The following is a 26161-nucleotide window of genomic DNA, read 5'->3' on the forward strand; positions in this document are numbered from 1 at the left end:
TATTCTTACCCATATTGTTAATTTAAAATTTTTTTTCTAATTACTGAGTTTTGAGAGTTCTCTACGTGTTAGAGACACAAGTCTTTTCAGGTATATAATTTGTAAATATTTTCTTCCAACCTGTGGCTTTTCTTTTATTAATAATGGCTTCCAAAGATGAAACCCAATTTATTACTTTTTTTCTTTTATGGATCTTGTTTTTGGTGTCATCTCTAGGAAATCTTTGCTTAACCCAAGGTCAAAAAGATTGTGTCCAAGTTTTAGAGATTTATGTTTTGATCTACATTTAGTTAATTCTTTATATGGTGTGAAGTAGGGATCAAAGGTCATACTTTTGCATATGGTGAACTAGGCACTATATCCATGTACGACATGCTTCCAGCACCATTTGTCAAGAAGACTATCCTTTCTCCTCAAAATTGGCTTTGCACCTCTGTTGAAAAATCAATTGTCCTTATATGTGTGGATATGTTCCTGGGATCTACATTCTATTTGATTGACCTATTATATCTGACTCTTGGTTATAATATATTCTTTCACTGATTTCTTTTCACTTGCTCATGTAAATAGTCTCCCAGTAATATAGCCTTACCATATGACTGGACATACCTAGATATACCTGAAATGCATTTGATAAATCGATGGAACTTGCACTCAAACTAGGGTTACTTTCCAAAAACTCTTAAAATGTTGAGGTGTAAAAACGATGTACTCTACAGCCTTCCTGCCTCAACCAAGTGTATGTTAACACATCCCCACACAAGCTATTTTGCATGTGTATGGGGCTGTAGAGTCTGGGGAGTATGAGAGTGGTATGTGCTGTCTATCCCAAAAGATCATCATAGGAGGCAAAGGAAACATTAAGGAAGTAGATAAGAAGAGTCAAATGCCGAATGTTAACATATTTCTCATGCGTTTTTAATATTTACATTGAGATAAATAAGTAAATTATTATAAAATAAAATACAAAACTTTAGAGAATATTTCAAAATGCTCTTTTTTGCCAGATGCAACAAGATACTAGGAATAGAGGGATTTTCTGGAACCGGCTTATCTTTCCTTTTCTTATCACCATCGAGTGATGGGCTTGTATTTTATTCAGTGTATTGTACATGTGGGTGTGAAGAAGATGGAAGTTGTCTCAAAAAGAGAAATGAGCAAAGAATATATGTCGTCAACTTGTCTAAAACACTTTTTCATGTTCTGACTCATTTTTCTTTGTATTGGCATTTCAAGGCATTTTGTTTTTTAGTGACTATTAAAAAACCTTGATAATTTCAGTGAAATCCCATGAAGATAATATAAACAACAGTCATGGAAAATGAAAAGATGATAATAGCAACCAGCACTGTGCTATTTCTTGTCAGTGTTCTTTACTATTTAGAATAGTAACAAATCCCATATTAATTTGACTTTTTGAACTTCGGCCTTTACTTTGGTGGAAGAAATTCCTTACACTTTGCTTATTATCTGTTTGCAATTAAAAACAATTAATGACCATACTTTGATATGATCATCTTAGAGTTGTATAGAGGGAGGATAGTTATGCAACTATTTATATATCTATGGGTTCAAGGAAGTTTAAAGGCTTGATATTTGAATCCTGTGGAAAGTAGCCTCCTTTCCCAGAGGGAAATGAACATATACATGTACTTAATGTAGTTTAAACTAAAGCAACACCTGTTCGTAGAGGCACCTTCTATTCCAGGTATGTTTAGGTATAGGGAAGGGGAACAAGAGCTATAAAACATAATTCTTGTGTATAAGAAGTTTACAGGGGCTTCCCTGGTGGCACAGTGGTTGAGAGTCCGCCTGCTGATGCAGGGGACACGGGTTTGTGCCCCGGTCCGGGAGGATCCCACGTGCCGCGGAGCGGCTGGGCCCGCGAGCCATGGCCGCTGAGCCTGCATGTCTGGAACCTGTGCTGCGCGTCTGGAGCCTGTGCTCCGCAACAGGAGAGGCCACAACAGTGAGAGGCCCGCGTACCACAAAAAAGAAAAAGAAAAAAAAAAGTTTACAGTTTAGGGGGGTTGAGGGCACTCAATGACTCAATGCGGATGAGCCTGATGCAGGTTACGAAAAGGTCACCCTTGAATAAACTCTGCTTTAGGAAAGACCAGCCTACTCTTATTCTGTTAAACTCTTTAATGTGGTGCTCAATATACCTGAATATCAATGTCAAAGGCCACTTTAGAAATGTTTCCAGGGGTGCTAACAGCCAACAAGTTAATATGATTCCTATACACTTGACACAACTCACCAGAGGTCTTGAATTCGGTGAGCATATTGGCCTCCTTTAAGAAAGATCACCCGTTAAACTTCGAATGCTAAGTGCTAAGAGAATGAAGTAAGTAATAAGTGATATTCAGGTTCAGAGGCGGAAGAGAAAAGACGTCTCACCTTGAGTAGAACATTTTGTTGGATTCTCCAAAGTGGCAAACAATAAGGAGAACACTCAATAACTAAGACTGAATAAGTTGAGAAATAAGATGAAAGCCTAAGATGGAGGTCAAAATGTCCCCTAGATTTAAGGATACATTTAGGCTGAAAGGGAAACTATTGAAAAAGATGTAGAAAGTGCTAAATATTTCATAAAAAATTATTAGAACAAAAAATGTATTAGAATAAACTTAGCAAAGTTTGTTTGCAGACTATGAAATCAACATACACACATCACTTGCATTTCTGTACATTAACAATGAACAATCTGAAAAAGAAATTAGGAGAACAATTCCATTTACAATACCATCTAAAAGGATAAAATACTTAGCAATAAGCTTAACCAAAGACATGAAACACTTGTACACTGAAAACTACAGCAGTATTGAGAGAAATTAAGGAAGACATAAATAAATGGAAAGACATCCCATGTTCATGAACTATTGTTAAAATGTCCATGTTACACAAAGCTATCTACAGATTTAATGCAATGCCTATCAAAATCCCCTGTTTTTGCAGAAATAGAAGAAACCACTCCAAAATTGATATGTAACCACAAAGGACCCTCAATAACGAAAGCAAACTTGAAGACCTCACACTTTCTTTTGAAATGAAGTTTTCTTGTTATTGTGGGTTAAAAATCCAGTCCTAAGTGTCCATAAATTATCCTCCTAAATTTATATTTTGGTTCATTCTCAGTGACAGGGCTTTCAGTGCCTGAGTGGTATTGAGGGCCCCTTCAATATCTGTAGCTTGGACTCCTGTCACTGACATGGTGTGGGTATCTCACAGCCTTGGCTGTTTTTACCAGTTTATCAAGTCCCAGATGAACCATGCTCAGAAGGGCCCCACACTTGCTTGGTTTCATGCTCTGATATTGCTGTCTTAATATTCTTAATGATTTTATCTTTGAACTTACGTTCTGTAAGTAAAGTTTATGGGACAATAAAATATACGCATGAGCAGAGAAGACGTGTGCAATATGTGTGTCTGCCACCATTCCTGCTGCCCCATTCACATCTAGTTTTCACCCTGCTTGTGGTGTGCTTTCCATGACATGCTTATTTGGTACCCATTTGGAGTCTTGCTGTGTTCCACCAGAATTCTGTGCTACTGGTCACATCCAAGACTAAGTGAAGGTGTTAACAGATGTGGAGGCCATGCTTTCCATTTGAATCTGAACTTACTTCTAACACAGAAAGAAAGTGTTGTTTTTTAAGAAACAAGAATGTCCAAGGAATCTTATCATATCCTTTCTTACTCGTGTTACTTCCCAATATTAGCCAAACAGTCTGCTGAAAAAGATGACATGTATGAAAAAGAGAAGAGAGAACAACCCACAGAACCCATTTAGGACTCATCCTAATCTAGTATGATGTCATCTTATCTTGATTCTATCTGAAAAAAGAATTTACTTGGGCACATTCACAGGTTCCAGGTGAACATGAATTTGGGGAGGACACTATGCACCCCAGTGCAAATACTTTCAACAAGACTTTTTCTTTGCAGTTTGAACAAGAGGCACTATATTTTCATTTTGCACTGGAGCCCACACATTATGTCACTTGTTACTGTTAGAGCCCATGTTGGAAAATGGGGCTTCATGACATAGCCAAGTGAGTCTGTCAACTGAATTCTAGAGTTATCCAGACTTACCCACTTTGTTGCAGCAAGTTGGTTCCAGGCAAAGCCAGGTGAGAGGGGCATGTCCACAGTGGAGCAGAGAACTTCTGTCTCTCTATCACCAGACTCACTCCCAAGAGGAAGGAAAGAAGAGCTTAGCAAAGCATGGCCAGTTATTCTTCCCAACTTTGCCCGTCAGGTAGGTCACCTCACCTAGCCAGTGTCAGTGAACATAAGAGCAGGGAGGTTAAAAGTTACACTAATCAAATTCCCTTCACATGCTGGTACCCGTAAGAATGAGAAGGGAAACTGTCACTAATGCTCCCCTGGTGTTTTCAATCTCTTAACCCACTCAACGATGCTTTTAAGCCTATAGTTAATGGAATATGGCTCTCCCTTCAGGAAAGAATAGACCTTTATCAGGACAGTCCTGCTCACACTTTTATGGGGCTACTCGTTTGAGTGGCCTCCAGGAACTGCTGGTGGATGCCTTAGAGTTTCATCCCAGAAGTCTCTGATATGGGTGAGAAATTGCATTAATTCAAATGAACTCCAAGGCTACTCATATCCAATGATCAGAAACAACTTTTTGTTCTACCAGCCATCCACAACATAGCTAACCATAGACATTTGATGAGGTCAAATGACAAACTAAGATTAAATACAGAAAAGCATCCAGTAATACAATTCAGAAATCATAGAAATGTTGCAAATTTGTAAGTACACCTTTGCCAGTATCAAATTCTTCACAGACAAATTAAAAGGGCACACATGACACGCTCTTATGAATTAAGGTTCCAAAGTATTAAATCCCAATTTTGAAATCAAGTTTCCTTGTTACTGTGGGTTAAAAATCCAAAGTCCTAAATGTCCATAAACAATCCTCCCAAATGTACATTTGGTTCATTCTCAGTGACAGGGCTTTCATTGCCTGAATGGGACTGAGGGCTCCTTCAGTATCTGTAGCTTGGACTTCTGTCACTGACACGGGTGTGGGTCTCTCAGGGCCTTGGCTGTTTTATCAGTTTATCAACCCTCTCATGAACCATGCTTTTAAAGAGTCTAAAGAGTTACTAAGATACAATTTGATTTTACAGCACTATCCCCAACATTTAAAAACAATCTCAAAAGCAAGCCAATCCCCCACTCTTAGAAGAGTGAAACTAGGCACATTTTTGTTCCCGGAATCCAGTAAAGACTTTGATCAAAGAACATAGCGGAAACTCAATGGCATTTGAGAGAAAGAGAAAGTCTCTTTGGTTTTAGCCTCACTAGAATGTCCATTAGTCTATGCCATTTAACTGAAATTTCTGACCTGCGAACTTCGAACCAGGAGGAAACTTTTAGCTTGACATTGATTTGTCACTATGAATTTGCCATGTGCAGTGCACAGCCCTGAGCATCTGTCACACATGGACTCTTGCGTTATCCTTCCTCTTTGATGACCTTGTTGTTTACACTGCAGTACTGAACTGTTTATGGGTTCTGTCGAGTGACATTACACCTCCAGGTCTGAGGCGTAGATTTGACAGTCGTATGCCGCCATGGCCATTTTCACTGCCTCCTGCTATGGAACTACATAGACCAAAGGCAGCTGCCTTTAGGACAACATTTCTTTCTCCAATATAATTGACAAATCCAGTGTCAGCTTGGGTCCACATGTGAAGGGCGTCACTTGAGCCTACGGTAGACCATATGTGTCAGTGCCGACAAGTTCTATAAAACATGTTTTCCTTATAATTGAGTCTTTGTCTCAGTCAAGCCTGCTTGGGAAAAACTGTACCTGAAGAGTAAGGCAAGGTAGACGGCTGCCTGAGACTTTCCTGCCCTGTAAACTCCTGCACACTCTCAAGTCAAGTGCCAGGTAAAGGTCTCTGTATACTAAAGACCCTCCAGGTGCCTTATTCATTCCGCTCCAGGTATTGCTCAGTCACCTGCAACTCCCTAATGCCCCTTTTCTTTATATCAGACCTTTACTTAAGTGGCTCGAAAGAAACAGCCACTCTCCCACACCATAAGCTGTAGCCATCAGCCAAAATCAAAGTATCTTATGGCTGGTGTAGTGGGTTGGATGGTGGCCCCCAAAAGGATATATCCATGTCCTAAGCCTTGACTGTTACCTCATTTGAAAAAAAAAAGGTTTTTGCAAACGTCATTAAGGATCTTGAGATGGGATTTCCATCCTATATTAGCTGGATGGGTCCTAAATAGAATGACAATTGTCCTTAATATACAAGAAGGGCAGAGGGATATTTGAGACACACAAAAGAGAAGATACAGACACAGAAAGGGGGTGATGTGAAGACACAGACCAAAACTGAGTGACGTGGCCTCAAGCCAAGGAAGCTGGCAACCACCAGAAGCTGAAAGAGGCAAGGGATAGAATCTCCCCTAGAGCATCAGTAGGGAGAGCAGCCTTGCTGACACCTTGACAGCACACTTCTGGCCTCTACAACTGTGAGATCGTAAATTTCTATTGTGTTCAGCCTCCAAGTTTATTAGTCTCCCAGCAAGCACGGCACATTTATACAGCATGCATTAAACGTTTTCTAAGCTTCAGCAGTTTACTGCACAAACCTAAATATTTTCAAACAGTCAAAGGTTTCAACATCCCACCATACATTAAAGACCAAGGCAGTAGACTACCTTCCTTGGCAGTAACAAAAGATTTTCCACATGGACATTTTCCTCTCCAAAATGTCTGCTCCTTTCTTTTTATTTCTCAGTGTTCCCAGGTAATGCACCAAGTGTCAGGAACTTCTAATTACCTTTCAGCAAGTACAATGCCTTAATTCCATTTGGTTTGGAATAAATTAGGAAATAAGAGAAAAGAGAAAAGATGGAGGGCCGAATATTCCTGTTACTCTTGATAACCCTGGCTTGAGAATCCAGTTTGAATGAAATGATCACATAACTGAACCGCAGAATTGGGCAGATTTACTAACTAGTAATACACAGAATGAGAGAAACAGAAGACACTCACACTCTCAAGGGAGAGAACAGAATTAGTCAAGGCAAGCATGCTCACTTAATTCTTTTCAAGCTTTCTATATAAGTCACTTGATCACCCTGGGGCAGAGTCAGTAAAGAAGCAGCGCTGATAGGACCCTACGAGCTCTCTTGACAGGACTGAAACATCAGGAGCAGGAAAGCAACATTCCCTCACTCCCCACCACCGCCACCCCCAGCAGTAAAAATATGATCATCCACATAGACAATGTAAAGAAATCAGAAACTACGCTAACTCTGATTCACTCTTAGTATACCAACAGCTAATCGGGAGCCTTGTGAAAAAACATCTTGATTAGTTGCTAATAAAACTCCTTAGGGGCCTGGGGGAAGATGGTGGAAGAGTAAGACACGGAGATCACCTTCCTCCCCACAGATACACCAGAAATACATCTACACGTGGAACAGCTCCTACAGACCACATACTGAACGCTGGCAGAAGACCTCAGACCCCCCAAAAGGCAAGAAACTCCCCATGCACTCTGGGTAGGGCAAAAGAAAAAAGAATAAACAGAGACAAAAGGATAGGGACGGGACCTGCACCAGTGGGAGGGAGCTGTGAGGCAGGAAAGGTTTCCACACACTAGGAAGCCCCTTCGAGGGCAGAGACTGCAGGTGGCAGAGGGGGAAAGCTTGGGAGTAGCGGAGGAGAGCACAGCAACAGGGGTGCGGAGGGCAAAGCGGAGAGATTCCCGCACAGAGGATGGGTGCCGACCGGCACTCACCAGCCCGGGAGGCTTGTCTGCTTGGCCACCGGCGCGGGCGGGGCTGTGAGCTGAGGCTCGGGTTTCAGGTTTCTGTCGGGAGCACAGGGAGAGGACTGGGGTTGGCAGCCTGAACACAGCCTGAAGGGGTAAGTGCACCACGGCTGGCCGGGAGGGAGTCCGGGAAAAAGTCTGGACCTGCCGAAGAGGCAAGAGACTTTTTCTTCCCTCTTTGTTTCCTGGTGCACGAGGAGAGGGGATTAAGAGCGCTGCTTAAAGGAGCTCCAGAGACGGGCGCGAGCCGCGGCTAAAAGCGCGGACCCCAGAGGCAGGTGTGGGATGCTGGGGCTGCTGCTGCCACCGCCAAGAGGCCTGTGTGCGAGCGCAGGTCACTGTCCACACTCCCTTTCCGGGGAGGCTGTGCAGCCCGCCACTGCCGGGGTCCCGGGATCCAGGGGCAGCTTCCCCGGGAGAGTGCACGGCACACCTCGGGCTGGTGCAACATTACGCCGGCCTCTGCCGCCGCAGGCTCGCCCCGCACTCCGTACCCCTCCCTCCCCCAGGCCTGAGTGAGTCAGAGTCCCCGAAGCAGCTGTTCCTTTAACCCCATCCTGTCTGAGCGAAGAACAGATGCCCTCCGGCGACCTACATGCAGAGGCGGGGCCAAATCCAAAGCTGAGCCCCGGGAGCTGTGCAAAGAAAGAAGAGAAAGGAAAATCCCTCCCAGCAGCCTCAGAAGCAGCGGATTAAAGCTCCACAATCAACTTGTATCCTGCATCTGTGGAATACATGAATAGACAAGGAATCATCCCAACTTGAGGAGGTGGACTTTGAGAGCAAGATTTATGATTTTCTCCTCTTTTCCTCTTTTTGAACAACACAATAAGTGAAATGAAAAATACTCTAGATTGGATCAATAGCAGAATAACTGAGGCAGAAGAACGGATAAGTGACCTGGAAGATAAAATAGTGGAAATAACGACTGCAGAGCAGAAGAAAGAAAAAAGAATGAAAAGAACTGAGGACAGTCTCAGAGACCCCTGGGACAACACTAAACGCACCAACATTCGAATTATAGGGGTTCCAGAAGAAGAAGAGAAAAAGAAAGGGACTGAGAAAATATTTGAAGAGATTATAGTTGAAAACTTCCCTAATATGGGAAAGGAAATAGTTAATCAAGTCCAGGACGCACAGAGCGTCCCATACAGGAAAAATCCAAGGAGAAACACGTCAAGACACATATTAATCAAACTGTCAAAAATTAAATACAAAGAAAACCTATTAAAAGCAGCAAGGGAAAAACAACAAATAACACACAAGGGAATCCCCATAACGTTAACAGCTGATCTCTCAGCAGAAACTCTGCAAGCAAGAGGGGACTGGCAGGACATATTTAAAATGATGAAGGAGAAAAACCTACAACCAAGATTACTCTACCCAGCAAGGAGCTCATTCAGATTTGATGGAGAAATTAAAACCTTTACAGACAAGCAAAAGCTGAGAGGGTTCAGCACCACCAAACCAGCTTTACAACAAATGCTAAAGGAATTTCTCTAGGCAAGAAACACAAGAGAAGGAAAAGAACTACAATAACGAACCCAAAACAATTAAGAAAATGGGAATAGGAACACACATATCGATAATTACCTTAAATGTAAATGGACTAAATGCTCCCACCAAAAGACACAGATTGGCTGAATGGATACAAAAACAAGACCCATATATATGATGTCTACAAGAGACCCACTTCAGACCTAGAGACACATACAGACTGAAAGTAAGGGGATGGAAAAAGATATTCCATGCAAATCGAAATCAAAAGAAAGCTGGAGTAGCAGTTCTCATATCAGTCAAAATAGACTTTAAAATAAAGACTATTAGAAGACACAAAGAAGGACACTACCTAATGATCAAGGGATCGATCCAACAAGGAGATATAACAATTGTAAATATTTAGGCACCCAACATAGGAGCACCTCAATACATAAGGCAAATACTAACAGCCATAAAAGGGGAAATCGACAGTAGCACATTCATAGTAGGGAACTTTAACACCCCACTTTCACTAATGGACAGATCATCCAAAATGAAAATAAATAAGGAAACACAAGCTTTAAATGATACATTAAACAAGATGGACTTAATTGATATTTATAGGACATTCCATCCAAAAACAACAGAATACACATTTTTCTCAAGTGCTCATGGAACATTCTGCAGGATAGATCATATCTTGGGTCACAAATCAAGCCTTGGTAAATTTAAGAAAATTGAAATTGTATCAAGTATCTTTTCTGACCACAACGCTATGAGACTAGATATCAATTACAGGAAAAGATCTGTAAAAAATACAAACACATGGAGGCTAAACAATACACTACTTAATAATGAAGTGATCATTGAAGAAATCAAAGAGGAAATCAAAAAATACCTAGAAACAAATGACAATGGAGACACCACAACCCAAAACCTAGGAGAGGCAGCAAAAGCAGTTCTAAGAGGGAAGTTTATAGCAATACAATCCTACCTTAAGAAACAGGAAACATGTCGAATAAACAACCTAAACTTGCACCTAAAGCAATTAGAGAAAGAAGAAGAAGAACAACAAAAAAAACCCAAAGTTAGCAGAAGGAAAGAAATCATAAAGATCAGATCAGAAATAAATGAAAAAGAAATGAAGGAAACGATAGCAAAGATCAATAAAACTAAAAGCTGGTTCTTTGAGAAGATAAACAAAATTGATAAACCATTAGCCAGACTCATCAAGAAAAAAAGGGAGAAGACTCAAATCAATAGAATTAGAAATGAAAAAGGAAAAGTAACCACTGACACTGCAGAAATACAAAAGATCAGGAGAGATTACTACAAGCAACTCTATGCCCATAAAATGGACAACCTGGAAGAAATGGACAAATTCTTAGAAATGCACAACCTGCCAAGACTGAATCAGGAAGAAATAGAAAATATGAACAGACCAATCACAAGCACTGAAATTGAAACTGTGATTAAAAATCTTCCAACAAACAAAAACCCAGGACCAGATGGCTTCACAGGTGAATTCTATCAAACATTTAGAGAAGAGCTAACACCTATCCTTCTCAAACTCTTCCAAAATATAGCAGAAGGAGGAACACTCCCAAACTCATTCTACAAGGCCACCATCACCCTGATACCAAAACCAGACAAGGATGTCACAAAGAAAGAAAACTACAGGCCAATAACACTGATGAACATAGATGCAAAAATCCTCAACAAAATACTAGCAAACAGAATCCAACAGCACATTAAAAGGATCATACACCATGATCAAGTGGGGTTTATTCCAGGAATGCAAGCATTCTTCAATATACGCAAATCAATCAACGTGATATACCATATTAACAAATGGAAGGAGAAAAACCATATGATCATCTCAATAGATGCAGAGAAAGCTTTTGACAAAATTCAACAACCATTTATGATAAAAAACCTGCAGAAAGTAGGCATAGAGGGAACTTTCCTCAACATAATAAAGGCCATATATGACAAACCCACAGCCAACATTGTCCTCAATGGTGAAAAACTGAAAGCATTTCCAATAAGATCAGGAACAAAACAAGGTTGCCCACTCTCACCAATCTTATTCAACATAGTTTTGAAAGTTTTAGCCACAGTAATCAGAGAAGAAAAGGAAATAAAAGGAATCCAAATCGGAAAAGAAGAAGTAAAGCTGTTACTGTTTGCAGATGACATGATACTATACATAGAGAATCCTAAAGATGCTACCAGAAAACTACTAGAGCTAATCAATGAATTTGGTAAAGTAGCAGGATACAAAATTAATGTACAGAAATCTCTGGCATTCTTATACACTAATGATGAAAAATCTGAAAGTGAAATCAAGAAAACACTCCCATTTACCACTGCAACAAAAAGAATAAAATTTCTAGGAATAAACCTACCTAAGGAGACAAAAGACCTGTATGCAGAAAATTATAAGACACTGATGAAAGAAATTAAAGATGATACAAATAGATGGAGAGATGTACCATGTTCTTGGATGGCAAGAATCAACATTGTGAAAATGACTCTACTACCCAAAGCAATCTACAGATTCAATGCAATCCCTATCAAACTACCACTGGCATTTTTCACAGAACTAGAGCAACAAATATCACAATTTGTATGGAAACACAAAAGACCCCGAATAGCCAAGGCAATCTTGAGAACGTAAAACGGAGCTGGAGGAATCAGGCTCCCTGACTTCAGACTATACTACAAAGCTACAGTAATCAAGACAGTATGGTACTGGCAGAAAAACAGAAAGATAAATCAATGGAACAGGATAGAAAGCCCAGAGATAAAGCCACACACATATGGTCACCTTATCTTTGATAAAGGAGGCAGGAATGTACAGTGGAGAAAGGACAGCCTCTTCAATAAGTGGTGCTGGGAAAACTGGACAGGGACATGTAAAAGTATGAGATTCGATCCCTCCCTAACACCATACATAATAGTAAGCTCAAAATGGATTAAAGATCTAAATGTAAGGCCAGAAACTATCAAACTCTTAGAGGAAAACATAGGCAGAACACTCCATGACATAAATCACAGCAAGATCCTTTTTGACCCACCTCCTAGAGAAATGGAAATCAAAACAAAAATAAACAAATGGGACCTAATGAAACTTCAAAGCTTTTGCACAGCAAAGGAAACCATAAACAAGACCAAAAGACAACCCACAGAATGGGAGAAAATATTTGCAAATGAAGCAACGCACAAAGGATTAATCTCCAAAATGTTTAAGCAGCTCATGCAGCTCAATAACAAAAAAACAAACAACCCAATCCAAAAATGGGCAGAAGACCTAAATAGACATTTCTCCACAGAAGATATACAGACTGCCAACAAACACATGAAAGAATGCTCAACATCATTAATCATTAGAGAAATGCAACTCAAAACTACAATGAGATATCATCTCACACAAGTCAGAATGGCCATCATCAAGAAATCTAGAAACAATAAATGCTGGAGAGGGTGTGGAGAAAAGGGAACACTCTTGCACTGCTGGTGGGAATGTGAATTGGTACAGCCACTATGGAGAACAATATGGAGGTTCCTTAAAAAACTACAAATAGAACTACCATATGACCCAGCAATCCCATTACTGGGTATATACCCTGAGAAAACCATAATTCAAAAAGAGTGATGTACCAAAATGTTCATTGCAGCTCTATTTACAATAGCCCGGAGATGGAAACAAGCTAAGTGTCTATCATCAGATGAATGGAAAAAGAAGATGTGGCACATATATACAATGGAATATTACTCAGCCATAAAAAGAAATGAAATTGAGTTATTTGTAGTGAGGTGGATGGACCTAGAGTCTGTCATACAGAGTGAAGTAAGTCAGAAAGAGAAAGACAAATACCGTATGCTAACACATATATATAGAATTTAAGAAAAAAAATGTGATGAAGAACCTAGGGGTAAGACAGGAATAAAGACACAGACCTGGGGCTTCCCTGGTGGCGCAGTGGTTGAGAGTCTGCCTGCCGATGCAGGGGACACGGGTTCGTGCCCAGGTCTAGGAAGATCCCACATGCCGCGGAGCGGCTGGGACCGTGAGCCATGGCGGCTGAGCCGGCGCGTCCGGAGCCTGTGCTCCGCAACACGAGAGGCCACAACAGTGAGAGTCCCGCGTACTGCAAAAAAAAAAAAAAAAAAAAAGACACAGACCTTCTAGAGAATGGACTTGAGGATATGGGGAGGGGGAAGGGTAAGCTGTGATACACTACCAAATATAAGGTCGCTAGCTAGTGGGAAGCAGCCGCATAGCACAGGCAGATCAGCTCGGGGCTTTGTGACCACCTGGAGGGGTGGGATAGGGAGGGTGGGAGGGAGGGAGACGCAAGAGGGAAGAGATATGGGAACATATGTTTATGTATAACTGATTCACTTTGTTATAAAACAGAAACTAACACACCATTGTAAAGCAATTATACTCCAATTAATATGTAAAAAAAAATGTCATGAAGAACCTAGGGGTAAGACAGGAATAAAGACACAGACCTATTTGAGAATGGACTTGAGGATATGGCGAAGGGGAAGGGGAAGCTGTGACAAAGCGAGAAAGTGGCATGGACATATATACACTACCAAACGTAAAATAGATAGCTAGTGGGAAGCAGCCACGTGGCACAGAGACATCAGCTCGGTGCTCTGTGACCACCTAGAGGGGTGGGATAGGGAGGGTGGGAGGGAGGGAGACGCAAGAGGGAAGAGATATGGGAACATGTGTGTATGTATGACTGATTCGCTTTGTTATAAGTCAGAAACTAACACACCATTGTAAAGCAATTATATTCCAATAAAGATGTAAAAAAAATATATAAATGGTTTAAAACAGCACGTAAATATCTATGCATTGCTAGAAAAGAGATAATTTAATGATGAGCTTTCTTTATTAGTCATATTTTATACTGTTAGAAGAATGAGACTGTCAACTGAATTCTGTTCCCCCAAAATTCATATATTCAAGCTCTAAGAAAGTGATGGTATTTGGAGATGGGACCTTTGGCAGGTAATTGGATTAAATGATGTCATGAGGATTAGGCTCTATTAGTGCCCCTATAAGAAGAAACCAGAGAATTTTTTCTGTCTCTCTCCAATATGTGAGGATACAGTGAAAAGACAGTTGTCTGCAAGCCAGCAAGAGAGCCCTCACCAGGCACTGAATTGGCCAGCACCGTGATCTTAGACTTCCAAGACTCTAGAACTGTGAGTTGTTAAAGTCACTAAGCCTATAGTATTATGTTATGGCAGCTTGAGCTATAAGAGTACTAAATGGAAGAGACATGGAGGAACCCTAAACGCATATTGCTAAATGAAAGATGCCAAACTGAAATGGATACATGCTGTATGATTTCAGCTATAGGACATCCTGGAAAACGGAGGGCACTTAAGATATTCTGTATGACACTGTAATGGTCAATGCTTGTCATACATTCGTCAAAACCCATAGGATATACAACAGAGTAAACTGTAATGTAAACTATGGATATTAGTTAATAATAATGTATGAACAATGGCTCATCAATTGTAAAAAAATGCCCCACACTAATGCAAGACGTTAATAATAGGGGAAAGTGTGGTTTGGGGAATAGATGTGAGGGGGTGTATGGGAACTCAATACTCTGCTCAAAAATTCTCTTTAAACTTAAAACTACTGTAAATATAGTCTACCAATTTATTTAAACAAAATAAATCTAAGTTGCCTCATCATATTGTGAGGTTAGTAACCATCTTATAGTTTTTCTATATTCTATTTCTATTTCTAAAGACCTACTTCCTTAATGTTCATTTCTATCTTCTTTTATCCTTGTAAAAAATATATCAAATGTTTTGTATTATTTCACCTCCCAGCCTATTATCTTTTTAGTTATATGTCTTTCACAAACATTCATTAGAAACTACATTAGATATCCTTGACTTATTACACTCTATGCCCATTACTATTTTCACCACCTCCCTCGTAATGCTTGAACCTTGGCTATGACCCATTGTCACCTCTGGACAAATAGTTTCTGCTCTATTTTCTGTCTTCTGTCCTTCTGGGCCACTTCTATCTACCATCATTACCCAAAGAACTGACTTTACAGATTCTATATGCCAGTGTGTAAGACTTGCAGTGTTTTAACAAGTATCCCAACTTCATGATGGTGATTTGGGGTCATTACTAAAGCACTCGGGATCATACATATTCTTTTAAGGTAGTTTTACAGGACAACGCACATTGGTATTTTTCTCCTATTAACAGAGTAGGAAATTGTGGGTTGATGTGCAGTTATTTTGATTAAGAAAGCAAGATATGAACACTGCTTCTTTGCTGGGGTACTTGGCACTGCTCTTTCTCGTGCTGGGACATATTTTGCGCCTTTACAGCCTTGCATCTAGGCGTACTGATCAGACTAATGTTTGGCTTTATTGGATACGTTAACCAGTCTGATTGATATTCTGGTACATACAGGGTACTTGGTCATGGTTGCTCACCTCTGAACCTCAGCTTCATCACCTGCAAAGTTCAACTAATAGCATATCCGCTTTGTGGGGTTTTTAGGGATTTGGCAAGCGTCATAGTGCCTGGTACATGCTAGAGACTCAGGTGATGCAGTAATTACTCAAATGTGCATTTTCAGTGGATCCTTCCCACCTGGACAGGGTGACTTAACAGCCTTGGGAGAGTAAGAGCAGGACAAACAGCAAGGGCAGCATGGGCCAAGGGAAGGAGGTGAGAACTGACATGCAGGGAGCCCTCTTGCTGGTATCACCAGAGGGCCCATAGTGAGCCAGGATGTGGGGAGAGACTGGCCGCTCAGTAAGACCAGGCCAAGAAAGGCCGTGTGAGGGGGCTTAGCTTTTACCTTGTGGTAGAGGCCATCCAAAGGAGAAAGTGGAAGATGGGTAGGTATAGACTTCTCCCTTAGGAATTGTCCTCAGGGTCTGTTTATCTCCTGGCAGGGTGCGTTCAACAAGTTGGCCTCTCCAGCACATTCTAGAGAGGACTGGCCAGGTCTGACCTTTGGAGATACAGCCCTGACCTCCTGGCCACCTCACTGAGGAGAGGGCTCATGGGGGAATCAGCTTCACTCTGCATCTGTCCACCAGTCCTGCACCCTGGACTCCAGGACCACTCACTTGCAAGAGGCACATCCAGCTGCCAGAGGAAGTGACATTTCCTGACTCATCTGGCTAAGAATGAGCAGAGGATCGCTGACCACTCCAGGGGAGTAGATGCCACAGAAGATCAGGATGCGGACAAGCCACAGAAGATCAGAAGGAACAAAGGTCAGTCCACGTGGGAGTTCACATGGGTGCCTCACAGTCCCCAACAGGCCCTCGAGTTTCCCTTCCAGCCCAACACACACTCCACCTGCCCACAGTCACCTGTGCCACGATCACAGAGCCCCACAGAGCTCCAAACATCCTCAAACACACAAACTCCCTACTTATAAGCAAATGCCTGACTGTGTGCCCAGAACCCTCCTGCTCCAATATACATGCACTACAAACCCCAATAAAACCACAGCCACAGTCTTGAATACAAAATCACACCCCCAACGGCCCCTGATAATCAAACACCTAAATCCTCATACCCCACAAAAATCCACGCAACCCCATATAACCCCTCAATGCAAACACACAAACCCTTCAACAATAGCCAAATATATTCAAACCAAACTCACAGACTTCTTAATATAAGACACAACCCCCCAAATCCAAGTAGAACACATACAGTCTGCACACAGCTGTCAACATCCACGTATGTACAATGCCTCAGAAGCTGAGACAAACACAAAATACCATCAGAGAGACACAATGTTTCCAACCTTCTCCTACATACTCCCCCCAGAACACATCATGACCTCACACCCCCAATACAAACATACACCCATCTCCCTCTTGAGATACTATAAACAGCCTCTGACACATCCCCTGATGATACACACACAGCTAGCGGCCCCAGTTTACACTGACAACCCCAATCTCTGCAAATTCCTCCACATCAAAAATACACTCCCTGGACTCTTACCCTACAGGATGAGCATGTGTATAACCCCTGCACTCTGAATACACACAGATCCAACACACAGAGCATTAAAATGCATACCCCTACCTCTTCTCAAATGCCTGCACACATAGCCTCAAAACAGCCAGAAGCAGCCCACCACCCAGCCACACCATGCTACACCAACCGTACACTCACAAAGGCACTCATGCCCCTCATCTCTCCCCAGATCACACATACACAGTCTCTACACAGCTTTACTATTACCCCAAACCATCCTATGCCCTAAACATACATCCAAGAGTTCCCCACACAGCCCTAACCGATGATAGAGGAAGCTGTACCAGGGGCATCACGGTACCCTGAACGGGCAAATGCCGCTGAGGTAAGTGCTCCTATGTTGCTGCATTTCTTGCTGCTGTTGCAAATCATCCCTTGACCCCACCCAGGCTGACTGGGACACCCTAAACAGGAAGTGGCAGCGTATGAGTCAGGAAGAGGAAACTCCATTCCAGGTGTTCCCTGTCACCATCCATTGCACCAAAACATCAGATGACCAGCATGAACAAGAAACAGAGACATGTAACTATACCATGGTTGAAAGGCAAATTTTTCTAGAAAACATTTGTCCAAGGGAAGGGGGAGAAGGGTGCTCCCCCTAATTGTAGAGCCACGCGGTTACGATTCAAAGAAACGTCAGATACAGTCCAACAGGCGTGGGACTGCATCCATGTTGTAGCTGGATATGAAAAAGATAAGTTTTCGGAAGCCCCAAATCTCGCTTGCCAGTAAAGGCACATGGGCCCCGCTGCCCCATTGGCCAGGAACCCAGCAGAGGACCCTTAAGGGATATACGGACTTCTGGGACCCTTACTGAGCTCCACCAAGGGGTGGTGCCATCACACAGCTCCATCCTTCATGAGATGACTAACAGACCTCCCTGTATTGGCAGCTCTGGAGATCGGGGGTCCCTAATGATGTCAACTTGAGACCGCCCAAGCACAAGTTAGAAATTTTTGCTCAGGCGCTGCAGACTCTTCCGGAGACTGGAGTGATGGGTAGCCGTCACCTCTCCGAATCCTGTACCCTGACCTCTGCCAACGCCTCTGCCTTAGGGACCTGGCAGATCCCTGGAGCGTGGCCTTCCTCTGGGACACTTGCCCATATACTTCTCTAATTTTCCTTGGGACACACATAAACAAATTTTCTTATGGTTCTCATTGACCACGGGAGCTCAAATTACAGTGCCTCCTGGGAACCCCTCCAATTATAAGCAAGGGCCACACTTTAGATTACAAGGCATAGTAGTCAGGGGAGTAGAAAGCATTCAACTTCCATTGAATGTCACTATTGAAACAATCTTTATTAAAAATCTTTTAGTGGTGGTAGCCCCTTTGGCCCTACCCTTTCCTGTTACAGCTATGGATGCCTTGATGTACTGCAACGCCATTTGGAACAAACCCAAATTCCTGGCCTTCCTGGTGGAAGCTGAAACTGGGAGCCCATAAGACTGACACCTAAGACAGTAAATATCCCCCAATAACATGTATGACAGGGGGCTGTGGGATTGCAGCCCATAATTCAGAATTTATGAAAAGAAGAAGTCATTAAACACACCATTTCTCCTTTTCAATTTCCCCATTTGGCTGCTATTAAAGCCTGCTATTAATGAGTGGTGACTTATAATCAACTACTGAAATATAAGTGCTGCTCCCCACTATTAAGGCTCCCATTTCCAACATTGTCCAGTTCATTAAGGATATCCAAAGGGCTCCAGGGAATTACTTTGCTGTGACAATCTAGCTGTTATGTTCTATTCAGTACCAGTTATTAAGGAGTCCCAGCTGCAGTCTACTTTTACTTCAGAAGGCACCCAGTATGTTTTAACCTGTCTGCCTACTGGCTATCTTAACAGCCCAGCTATTGCCCACAGTCTTTGCTGGCAAGACCTGGGGTCCCCTTGCACCGTCTGGCACTATACTGAGGTTCTAATCCAGAGCCCCTCAGGAGACTGGTGCACAAGGCCCTAACATGGTTGGTGACCCATCTATAACATACAGGTGGGCTATTTATTGCCCCACATAAAATTCAAGGGCTGTCCACAACTATTAAATTTCTGGGCATTAACTGATCCTCTAAAAGCCAGAAAATTCCTTTTGCAGCTAAACCTCAGCTGTTAACTATTCAGCCCCCCAACACACTATAGCAAGCCCAACACATCTTACTTAGGTCTCTCTACACTTTGGAGGCAATGAATACCACACTTGTCCATCATTCTTAGACCCATTTATGCAGCCACGTACAAACCCTCCATAGTTTACTGGCCAAGAGCTAAACAATAAGCTTTATAGCAGGCACAAAGCTCAATTAGTCAAGCCCTCCCACTGGTTCCCCCTGGCTGCTCCTTCTGGGCTGAGAATGGACTATGTGTCCCGGACCCTTTGGACTAACACAGTTCCTCCTAGCTGCCTGTGGGCTTCTGCACCAGACGGCTGCTCTCTACACCACTACACCCCCTCAGAACCGATTTGGGAACTGGTTCCTTGGTTTTGGTCTTGGTTTTGTGTGCACTGATGCCAGAATTTGTTTGCGTCTTTTGCGTTTGGGTGTACAAAATGGGAAATACTCCATCAACCCTGAAGGAGAGCCCTTTGGGGCCTATAGTAGATAAATGGGTGTAACATAGCCCTGAGCCTATGACTAAGAAAGACATGTATACTATTGTAATAGGGTGTGGACCCAAAATATAGGATCACAAGGGCGGTAGCCCCTAAATGGCTCACTCAATTTTTATAGGATCTCGCAGTTAGAAGTGTTTTGCAAAACAGCAAGCTGCACCGGCAGTTGTTCCACCTGCCCACCCTCCCCCCATGCCGCCATCATATTCACCACCTCCTGTTTCCCCTACCCACGGGGATCAAATAGAAGTTTCTGTGTTAACCCCCAGAGGACAGGAGCCTGATTTAGTATCACCATCTAAGACTCCACAAGCCACCCAATTTGGACTGGGAGCCACATCCACAGCAGGGCAAGTTCCCTTGTGCGGACATCCTATAAGAGGCCAGGGGACTCCCTTGGCCTTGAGGCGTCCGATTCTAATTTCCCCACAGGAGCCCCAGGGAACTTTGACAGTGGGGAACGAGTTGATTGACTCTCCAATAGATACCACTCCCCAAACCCTCCCTGTTTATCTTAAGAGGCTTGTAAATATTAAACAAAGGGGAAACAAAGTCATCCTAGGAAAAACTTGCCTGTATCTTTGAGATGCAAATGTCCTTTCTGGTCTTCTCAGGAACTCTCATCTCTGCCATCTTTCTAAAATGCACCTTTTTGAAAGAGGGTAAAGTAATTTAGAAACTGACTTATCAAGGATAAATAAAAAACCTAAGTGTCTTTTCTGTAAAAATTCAGCCATCTAGACAAGTGAGTTGGATTTGTTCCATCTGCCAGAAACCTAATTTGAATCCAACCTCTTTTTCTAAACTGATGGGCTTCACATGGCTGTACCTGACTCAGTGCTGAAATTCTGAAATGACAACCATGACATCTCTGTATGTTTGTGTCCTTGTATGTGTCTTTGTCTTTGGATAACATTGCTGAGGTTGATTTGTGGATGAGCTCTATTTAATTGGCTTAAAGAAAAGTAAGCACTTACACACCAAACTATTCTAAATACAAGAGAAACTGAGCTACATGAGCTTCAGGTTCATGTGAACTGGGAAATAGTCAGTATTAATTAAGACCTGGTATTAACGTTCGTTTGTTGATCTAATTAATAGAGACATGCTGTTAGAGTCATCAACATTAAGTATAATACTTTTATTGTGCCTACGTTTAATATAAGCTAAATAAAATCTTGTTATATCTGTTGCAAATTTGTCAGCAAGGAAATAACTTGATGTGAAGAAACTTTTAAGGAAAGAAAAGGCAAATGAGGTAAGAGCTTTAGGTGAACTTTTTAAAATACTTATCTTTTAGGAAGGTCTATCTAAAATTAATCTCTCCAGATATTTGACCACTTGAAAGTCAGAATTGTGCTAAAGTAAGTGACAGAAGGTTTATGGAAAGTGGACCCTGAAAAAAAGAGTTCTGTACGTGGTCAGGACTAAGTTTAAAATAAGTTTAATTGAGTAAATACGTTTTAAAAGTAAGCTGGTGCACAACTTGAATTTCGCTTTTCTCTCTGTTAAGAAGACAAGGTTTCTTAAGATTTTGGACTGCCTTTGATACCAGATTTTAAGTTTTTCTACCTTTTAAGAGATCTGTTCTGTACTTGCCTTTGAAATCTTTTATTGTTACTTTGGCTAAGTGAATAACTATTGTTTCACAGTGACATGGGATCCTATCTGTTTTAAACCCTTTTCTTATTTTTTTGACAAAACTTCCCAAATCAAATTATAATGAAGTTCCTTTGACCTCTAGCTAACTTTGGGGTGCTTCAAAGGGCCCCTGAAACACCCCAAAGAGAGATATTAACTAATTAGGTTGAATGACACAGGAAGTGTTGTCAAATAAGCAATAAATCTTCTTAGGTTCTATTGTATGCCAAATGACACAGGTATTCTACAGATTATATGGAGTTCCTAAAATCTGGTATGTCCTGGTAAAATGTTACCAGTCAGAATTCTCTTTATTGTCTGAAAGTGTTGCATGTCACCGCAGTAACCACGTTACTTTCTCAATTGCACTGTAATCAGATTGAAACGTGCCTTCTTAAGTCTTTCACCATTGTACACAGTCATGGTTTCACTCTGATGCCTTTGCAAAAATGCTTCCTCTTCAAGAAGATTTATAGAAAGGACCTTTGCATAAATACAAGTTTCTGATTTTCAAACCATAAAGGTGAACTGGGTAAGAACTTGAAGAATTCTAATGGGAAACCTGATGGCTTCATAAAGCTGTTAACAAAAACGATTAGTTGCACATGCCTGGGTAAAAGGGTTATACTTATGGTTATAATTTTGGTTATAATTATGGTTATAATTTTTATGGTTTCTATCTGAAAAATGACTGTTTTAACTCTGTGTTTTCCAGGTGTAAGCAAAACGCTCCCCTTAAACTCATTATGATTTACAGTCATTTGTTAAATTATACCCTTGTAAGCAGAATTGAAACATTTATCTTTTTCTCTCTACCTGGGTGATCCTGCCAGTAGCATATGCTTGTCTCAAAGATTAAGCCATGCACGTCTAAGTACGCACCGCTGGTACACTGAAACAGCGGATGGCTCACTAAATCAGTTATGGTACCTCTGGTCGCTCGCTATTGCAATTGGATTACAAGTAGTTATACTGATCATTGTTCTTTGTTTCCAGATTGTTTGCTCTTTGTGTCTCCCTGCTGTACTGTGTCTTTGTTAACGTTACTAGCTGCATTACTTATATCCTGTCTACTTTATAAGACTGGCGTCTCTTACAGTACCCAGTATGGAACCAGGCCTCCAACAATACTTCAATGGCTAAACATCTTGAGAAAATAGACCACATTTATAACATGAAATAATTGTAATAGTGTGATTCTAGGTACAGGAGGAAGCAACAAGGGAAAATGTCTCCTGGATCATAATTAGATAGAGGATCCAGAAGATCTTTAATTAGCAATAGGGCCTAATCCAAAAACTAGCACCTGGAGTGGCATATCAAGAATTCTCCCCTGACCTGGGATGAGCCTCCCAGCGCCGTGGGACAAAATTTGATCCTGAAACGTCTCCCAAATATGGGTCAAAATCCTGACCAAGAGGAGAGGATCTGAGAAATGGAATATTTCCTGACACATCAGTCATTAGCGACTGCAGCCCCCCAACGTGAGCCGGTGAGCCCTGACGAAACTCAGGATATGAGAATATAGGATACAGGCCCCGGAGAGCTGAGGCACATATCAAATGAATGATTTCGGTGAGCCCAGACTCTGGCATCTTCCCGTCCATAGAAAAGTGCTGAATTCCTTAACTTGAGATGCTGCCTCCCAGGCTTGAAGCCCTCAAAATTCCCATCAAAGAGATCGTAACTCTCAACTTTTAGGCTGAGAATATTTTTTTAAGGCTACAGGTGTAAAGGACACACTTTCCAGAGAGGAACAAAAAAACCAAAAACCCAACGTTTGGAACACCGGCACCAATGGTGGACACTCCCGGAAAGATCCATCTGATGAAGCAATTAGAAGGGCCGTCACCCCCTTTTATCCACAAGACTGTGGAATGGACATTGACAGTAGGGAATTGTAACAGGGAAGAGCCAAATCGGACTCCACATGGGATCTGTTCCTTTTACTTTAACCTTTGCCTTCTGCTGCTTTTGTTCACTACAAGGATACTGTCTGTACCTGTACATAATGGCCTGCCTCGGGGAACCCTGTCCCTCTGTCTGAATGTTAAACCAAAGTGCCTTTGTTCAGGGAAACATATGGACTCCTTCCACCTGTGGATGGCTACAATTAAGAAGAAATTAACACATCTCCTCCCCGAGGCTGGCCATTCCAGGGGCTATTCGCACAACTTATGGCCTTCTTACTTTACCTCCTCATCTCCTCCCCATCTCTGTATTATAGAAGAAACTGGCACCCAAACCCCGATAAGATGGTTATTTTGAGACTTTACTCTGCCATCTTCTCGGTCTGCTGGCTTTCTGAATAAAGTCATATTCCTTGCCTCAACACCTCATCTCCGATTTATGGCCTGTCGTGCAGCAAGCAGAGCAACCTTGGACTTGGTAACATCTTTACTCAGGACACGGTGTCACAAAGTGGGACACTGTTTTCTGTTTGTTTTGTTTTTGTTTTGGGCCGTGCCATGTGGCTCGTGGGATCGTAGTTCCTCGACCAGAGATCCAACCCGCACTCCCTGCAGTGGAAGCTTGGAGTCCTCACCAATGGACTCCCAGGGAATTCCCATGGGACACTGTTACCTGGCAGTCACGGCCCTCACCTTTGTGAGGCAGAGGTAGTAGTGTAGCAGGACTGAGAACGGTGTGACGTTTAAAGATTAGGTGGTGAAAGCAGGATTTCACAGGAAGTTAATCCAGTGATACTTGCAGAGAAATGTCAATTCAGCGTTAAGAAGACTGTGGACAAGGTGTGGAGTTTGCAAATAAACTTCATTTTCTAGAGTCAAATCTGCCAAGGCTTCCACTAAATTTGCAGTTGTGGCTATAACCTTAAGACACCTGAGACAGGCAAAAGCAACTGAATCAAGTTGTATGCTATAACAGGCAATAGGCCTGTGTTTACTACCATGCTCACACAGTTCTGCGCGGCCTGATTATGCCTTTCATGCACAAATAAAGGAAAAGGTTTTGAATAACCTAAAGTTAATCTATTAAGTAGAGATCTCTTTTCGAACTTAAAAGGGCTAATATACTTTGCCTCCAGTGGAGATCTCACCTTAAAGTATCCGGATCGGGCTTCCCTGGTGGCGCAGTGGTTGACAGTTCACCTGCCGATGCAGGGGACACGGGTTCGTGCCCCGATCCGGGAAGATCCCACATGCCGCAGAGCGGCTGGGCCCGTGAGCCATGGCCGCTGAGCCTGCGTGTCCGGAGCCTGTGCTCCGCAACGGGAGAGGCCACAACAGTGAGAGGCCCGCGTACCGCAAAAAAAAAAAAAAAAAAAAAAAAAGTTTACGGATCAACCTGAACCTGATCATTTGGGTAACCCTAAGGCAGGCAGCTCTTGCAGTGCTTGTTTTAGCCTTATAAAAACCTGCTTGTGTTTACCTTCCCAAGCAAAGGATTCAGGAACTAAATCTTTAATAAGTTCACAGAGTGGAAGAGGTAACAGAAAAATTTGGAACCTAGAGCTTGCAATAACCAGCTAAACCTAGAAATCCACAATGCTAGCACTTAGTTGTGAGTCTAGGAAGTTCCTGTATCAGCCTAATTCTCTCTGGAGATAGCTGAATTCCTTCAGTGCTTAGATTACGTCCTAGGTAATGAACAGCGTCTACGGATAATTGTAATTTTTCCTTTGTTCTTTCTCAGCTAACTGTTGCAGCAAATAAATGAAATCTTTTATGAATGCCTTATGGAACCTTTACAGTAGCTGAGTACAGCAGGAGGTTATCTCCATATGGTAAAAAGGCTGATTTCTCAGGGAACTAGAGGGTACTTAAATCTTGGTGAAGTACTTGGGAGGAAAAAAGAAGGAGTCCCAGTGAACCCTTGAGGCATAAAAGTGCAGGTATATTGTTGATTGTTCCAAGTAAAGCCATGTAGATATTGGCTGTTGGGTCTCCGGGATGCTGAAGAAAGGTGAACAAAGGTCTCCAACTGTAAACCATTTCAAGTCAGTTCAAGCTTGTGACACAAGGGTGGCTAGGTTTGGAACAACAGGAAAACAGGGAAAAACTATTTTTATTAACAGCTCCCAAGTCCTGGACAAATCGCCATCCTGCCAGGTTTCCAACCAGGCAAGATTGGCATGCTGCAGGGACGAGTACACGAATGATTACCTCCTGGGCAATTAGGTCTTCTACAATAGCTATGGGACCTTGTATGACAGCAGGCTTTAATAGCTGTTGAGGAAACCTAGGGAGAGGTTTAGCTACATCTATCTGAATCTTTATAGGTTTGCATTTTTTTATTCTTCTCATGTTAACACTGTCAGAAGTAGCCCCCAAATTTGCAGGCATCTCCATCCAATTAGGGAACTTTTGTTGAACTTCCGCTTTTAGGTCCAGGACAGATTGTAAGGAACATAACTGATCAGGTTCACGTTGATCAGGAAATTTTAAGGTGAGATCTCCACTGGAGGCAAAATGTACTGGCCCTTTGAAGTTAGAAAAGAGATCTCTACTGAATAGATTAACTGGGGCTATACTGCATAGCAGAAAGGAATCTTGGTT

General features: G+C 42.1%; 1 long non-coding RNA gene across 1 annotated transcript in view; it reads right to left on the bottom strand.

Annotated features, from left to right (window-relative positions):
* Positions 1–25042, bottom strand: part of LOC308609844 — a 35903-nt gene extending 10861 nt beyond the window's left edge. Inside the window, exons 1-2 of the long non-coding RNA XR_014014360.1 lie at positions 24703–25042; positions 20577–20651 (exon numbers count right to left, since the gene is read on the bottom strand). This is a non-coding gene — a long non-coding RNA (uncharacterized lncRNA). The remainder of the gene's footprint in view (positions 1–20576; positions 20652–24702) is intronic.
* Between the last annotated feature and the right edge of the window lie 1119 nt (positions 25043–26161).

The sequence above is a fragment of the Mesoplodon bidens genome (genome assembly GCF_964165515.1).
Source record: "Mesoplodon bidens genome assembly, contig: HAP1_SCAFFOLD_1087, whole genome shotgun sequence".
Lineage (NCBI taxonomy): Eukaryota > Metazoa > Chordata > Mammalia > Artiodactyla > Ziphiidae > Mesoplodon > Mesoplodon bidens.